Source organism: Paroedura picta, chromosome 2, assembly GCF_049243985.1.
Source record: "Paroedura picta isolate Pp20150507F chromosome 2, Ppicta_v3.0, whole genome shotgun sequence".
NCBI classification, from domain to species: Eukaryota; Metazoa; Chordata; class Lepidosauria; order Squamata; family Gekkonidae; genus Paroedura; species Paroedura picta.
This window is the reverse complement of record NC_135370.1, coordinates 126,837,550-126,843,549: the sequence shown is the minus strand read 5'-3', so window position 1 is coordinate 126,843,549 and position 6,000 is coordinate 126,837,550.

Below are 6,000 nucleotides of genomic sequence, written 5' to 3'. Positions count from 1 at the left end.
CCTCTCACATCTGAATCTAGTCCTGAGAAAGGCAGTGTACTGCGAGAAGCGAGTGGGTTTCCCAAAATAACAAGTTAAGTGTACAGGGGCATGGAAGGGGCCTAAATTCTTCCAGAAACATGAATGTGTATAAGGGTCATATGCTTTTGCATGAAACCTGCAGCGCAGCTTCCAATAGCTACAGCTTGTAGATCTGAAAGAAAAGTAAACATTTATAAATATGGAAATTGGTTTAGAGGAAGCTAAGAATGCTTATGAACCCTTGGGGCAGTTATAAGGTTAACATGAAGACTTCATTATTGGTGATAAGTATTCAGGCAAGTAAAAAAGTAATTAGAATAAAAAATATCTTACCTGGGCCAAACCAGGATGTAAACTGCACAGAGCTTTTATTCCAATCCCAGGTCAATTCAGTCCCTGTCGTCTATACAGAATGCGATTTCCTTTTTGATTTGGGGCAATTTACATTTTCCTTCTGCAGCAAGAAGGATTGATCCGGAGTGACCCTACCTTTATTGTGCGATATCTTAGAGTGCTTTTAAACCTCAACATATTAAGATTCGGATTCAGAAAGCAGGCTGTTTTGAATCAGCGCTCGCTTTCGTGGTAGAGATGCCCTGATTGGCCAAAGGTGGCCATGTGACAAGCTTGCCTTAAAGGAGAAGCCCCTAATTTCTCTCAACTTCTGTCGGTCTTGGATTTTTTCTCCCTCCTCTGCCTTCTTCGATCCTCTCCCCCCCCCCAAGAAAAGAAAGAGGCTCTCTGCTTGGCCTGCCCCCCCCCCTTCAAGAAAAGAGAGAAAGAGGCTTGGCTCCCCTCGCTCCTTCTGAACTACCCCAGCCATGTGCAGAACACTTTCCAGTTTCAATGTGGGGTGGGGAAGAGGAAGACCCGAGTTCAAATCGATCTGAATTTAACAGGATTGACAATTGAATAAACAAAGTAAGTGCAGACTCTACCCAGGTTAGATACTGGGGATTCCCCCTTGAAGTACACAGAAGTATAGGTCCCTGATTCAGACTAAGACTGACAGCAGAGGTGTTTAACCACACTGTTTTCCTGATCTGAAATGACCCTGAAGGCCTGCTGCTCATTGGGGCAAGCAGACAGCTCCTCCATCAGTGCGTTGGCTTCAATGGTACAAGTACCTCTGCAGAGCTGTTTCTATTTGGGAAAATGGTGTGCAGGGAAAGGCACTCCTTTTCAGGGCTGCACAAGCTGGATGTGTATTTAGTTTTAAGAAACTGCAATTTTATAAACTCTGTGGAACTCCCAGAATCTCATCTGATTTGACCCTACCCTGGCTGCAAAGAATAAGCAATAGACTTGGCCCTTAGAACTGCTTGTATTAGGCATTGTAGTGCACAGGTTGTGAGATGATGACATTCCATCAAGAAGTAGGCTGATTTCCTGTAGGTAGAGCATAACAGCAGAGGATGTGCGATCTCACTTCATTCGGATGCTCTTGGTTTAAGGCATTCTTGCCTATAATATATCCTACTGATTCCTCAATCAGTCCCTCATCCTCTTGTTCCACCCTATCTGTGTGCTTCAAATTATGCCAGAAGATTTGTCTTGACTCAGGAGAAATCAGTGTTTCTTTTTCTTAATTAACAATTTATTGGCCTATAATTGACAAAATTGTTAGTTTTATCAGTGACAAACAGCGAGGTCAGCACTTCCAGAGAAAAGTAGATCTATTCTCCCAACCAACAGCAAAAAGCATGATTGTATAACATACACAAAGAATGTTCAGAACACCCCAAATAAACTACTGTTGTTACCCCTTGAAGATGAACAAAATGTTATTCCCAAGTAAGCTTTTATGAACTACAGCTTACTTATTTAAGTGCCATGAATGGGTGCTGCTGACTGTGCTGCCATTATTTGTAGGAGGAGGGGAAAAATCAAGCAGCAGCATCAAGGGGCCATGAGATGCAGGAAGGTATAGGATGAAATTTAATTAGGTAACATTAAGATCTATCAAGACTAACAGACAGATCATTCCCTTGTTAGCTAACACCTGGAATAGATTTTGCAAAGATCCTTACTAGTTATAAAGGTAAATGTAAAGGTATCCCCTGTGCAAGCACCGAATCATGTCTGACCCTTGGGGTGATGCCCTTTAGCGTTTTCATGGCAGACTCAATACGGGGTGGTTTGCCAGTGCCTTCCCCAGTCATTACCGTTTACCCCCCAGCAAGCTGGGTACTCATTTTACCGACCTCGGAAGGATGGAAGGCTGAGTCAATGTTGAGCCGGCTGCTGGGATTGAACTCCCAGCCTCATGGGAAGAGCTTTCAGACTGCATGTCTGCTGCCTTACCACTCTGCACCACAAGAGGCTCCCTTACTAGTTATAGTGTGATAAAAATCCTAAACTTGGGTTTGGCCTAGGGAGGAGCAGTCAAAACAGTCTTAGTAAAACTTAGGGTTCCCCATCCATTCCAGATGTTAGCTAGATACCATAATAGAGAATAGTCTCTATTTTTCTTCACTACATTTAAATTTGAACTGTTACATTTCACCCTGTATTTTGCTTCATTTCACAGTCCCTTAACCTTGTTTTTTTCACACTACATAAAATGATAGCATAATTAGGATCCGTTCATTGCACCTGAAGAAGAGAGCTCCATGAAAGCTTACTCTGGAATATAAGCCGGTTGTCTTGGAGGTGTGAAAAGATGTGTGCTTATTTACACAGCAACAGAATAAGATGGCTACTCCTCTGAAAGTCCAGTGAACTGAGATGACAGCAGTCTCTAACGGAAGAGGTTCGTAGCCTTCTGTGCCCTGGGAAATGGACAAGAGGCAGGAGGAACAAAGAGCTCAGCACATGGAGGGCAACTCTTATAGCATGATTTGCAATAAGAGGATTTCTGTCCACCCATGTTTTGTTACTACTTGCCCTTGCAAGTTGCAATGGTGATATGTACATTTTGTAAATTTAAGACTAAATAAGATTATTAGAGAATGGTATTGCCCAGTAGTGTCAATGTATTCTTGATCCAGTAACTGGTTGACTAAACTCTGTCTGTTCTCTACAAAAGCCTACACTTATTCCCTAGACAGCCTCTGTCTTAAAAAGGCCCTTAAAACATCCTAAATGAATACCTGCTGTGCTTTGATTGAATACTAAGGGTAGAGCAGAGCTACTGGTGATTTATAGCGTCCTCCTCTAAACCAAAGGGGGTTCTAAAGGAACCCACTACAATGTTTAAACATAGCCAAAGGCGTTGAGGAACACTGTTCTGCAATAACAAGGGAGGAAGCAGGACTTTGTGGCTCGGTTGCTGCCAGGCGTGATGTGGTTTATTACGTTTCCTCGTGGGTATAACAGAACATCTAGTTGCTGTTGCTGTTTTATGGGCCAGTCCAGGTTGGGTTGGATTAGATTGATTGCACTGCAAATGTTTTGAATTCCATGGCTTCATTTTCAGGTTTTCTTCTCCCTCCTTTCTCATTGTCCTATTTTTGAATTATTGCCTACAAAGTTCTCGGAAACATTTTTTAATCAAAACTGGTACTTTGCAAGAAAACTAAGAACACAGAAGATCTTGCTGTTTCTTAATGCCTGTTACAAATTAGTCCTTTTTTTTTTTTTTTTGGTTTGTTTCATTTAATATCCCCTACCACCACCCTCTTGCTCAACAGGCAGAAGTGAAACCTCCATTTAACTGTCTTCAGATTTTCCAACTGTTTGTCTAACATCTGGCTGCCATCTTCAGAATTAACCACTATGGGCCACAGAACAGAATTTCTCTGCCTTCTAAAATGTTGGAAAACTTATTAGAAAGAAGAATGGCTTCTCTGCTGTGCTGCGCTGTCTCTTCTCTGTTTTGCTATTCAACTAGAATACAGAATTAAGAATACCCAGTCTTGGTAGTTTCTTATTGAAGCAAACCTTACCTGTCTGCATATTGTCTGTTTCTGGGTGTTCCACTTCCAGAAGCAGGTAAGAGGAGCTATGTAGGTCTGTACATGATTCCACCCCCCCCCCTCCAAAGTGACATGAGTAACTGTCTAATACAATTCCTTTAATTTGCAGTACCGCAGGCACTTTGCAAATGTTAATTATTTAGAACTCTTTGGAGGCAGGCCAGTATGAACAAGTCTTTTTTCCAATTGAATTAACTTGGCCAAAGATGCCTGGTGAGTCAGCGGAAGATCTAGGAACAGAACTAAGATGCATTGGCATCCCCACCATGGCTTCCATCTCATGCACACAGGAAATATATCCTGTGAAAACTGGGGGAGTTTATGAATGAACAGATACCAAATGCTTCAAAGGGCAAGTTTGCATTATTGATCTACATAATTTATAGACTGCCTTTTTTTTTTTTTTGCAAAGAACAAAAATGTAGAATTGAAAGAATAGAAATCATTGCATAGTGCAGGGGGTTGGACTAGATGACCCATGAGTTCCCTTCCAACTCTATTATTCTATGATTTTATGACTGGTTTTGAAGGAGCTTCTTTAGCAGATTTGGAGGTTATTAGCTTTCAGCCTTGAGGCTTGGTGAAGTTTGTCAACAGTGCACTGTTTTTTCTTTGAGTTTGCTACTGCTCTCAGTGACTTCAGCAGAAGAAATATATGATCCTTGAAAGAAAAGTGCTGGGGACAGATTAAGACAGGGACAGTTAACTTTTTTGACTTTGAGTTCCAAAAGTATTTGATGCTAATATACCAGCAAACCAAGGAAGGCGGGAGAGAAGAGTTGTCCTTTGCCAGGGGCAAAGGGAACAAGCTGAGCCCAGCCATGCTGCTAACACCTCCGGGTCTCACCTCAGTTCCTTGGACAGGGAAACTAGCACTTGCATGCAAAGCAAAGTGATCTGGAAAGCCGCTGTTTGGCACATGTGCTGGGGGTTCTGTACCCCTGGATCAGGGGTTTTGCATATATATTTATCACCCTGCCACTGCCAATCTCACTGATGAAGTGGCAGAGATGGTCTCAGGGGTTGTGTTGATGGCTTATAGTACTGGGAGACTTCAGCATTCATGCTGTGCCCCCATCTCTGGAGCTGCTCAGGAGAAGCATTAGCCCTGAGATATAACAGACACACGTTTGATTTTTTTCCCTACTGGTTTGGAGGAGGATGAGGAAGATCTGAAAACAGAGGAACTAGCAATCATCCATTTGTCATGGTCATATCATGTGCAGGTCAGTTTTGAGACTGAAGTTTGCTGTACCCTATGCAGGGTTGGAGGACCTATTAAGATGGTCCTCCCTGGAAGACTCATGGATCCAAACAGTTTCCTGATGGCTTTGAAAGCATTTTATAACACATAGTAGAACTGTTTGGCTCAATGGCTTACCAAGACACTGGGGACAATGTAAAGCAGGGACAGTTTTGATTAGATATGGGCTGGGATTTCCGTGCTTTCCAGGCACATGGAGATCCAATTCTGATCAGGACTGCAGCATGCATGGGAAAGGGTTCCAGAATCTCCTCCATACTGTTTTCCAAAGCTGAAAAGACTCTGGGGAGTTGCTATTTGTTTCATTGGAAAACATGTGTGCCTATGTTTGTGCTTAGTGTATCATTGCACATTCTTTTCCATGTATGCCACAGTCCTGAACGGGGCCTTTGAGCACCTAAGAAGCGCAGAACTCCCAGTGCCTGTGATCCAAAGCCCTTGTGGGCTCCGTATTGTATGAATCAGCTAAGTGTGGGAGTTGCTCATCTTCAGGCCTTTGAAATTGATTCCCTAACTATCTTTTAAATCTAGTTTTAGATTTGGAATGGGCCCCAAAACAGCCTCAGTCACCTTAATTGATAATGTGCTGTGTAGGAGTGTATCTCTGCCGATTAACTTGGATCTTGAAGCAACTCTTGATTGCCTCAACTATGGTAACCATTTGGATGTGATGGAATCAGGAAGTACTATGGTGGGGCCGATCCTTCCTCAAGAGGTAGGGTTCAGTAAGTACCATTAGAAGGTTGCTGCTCTTCCCTGTGGCCTTTGGAATCCTGAAGTGTTCCATCTTATATCCTA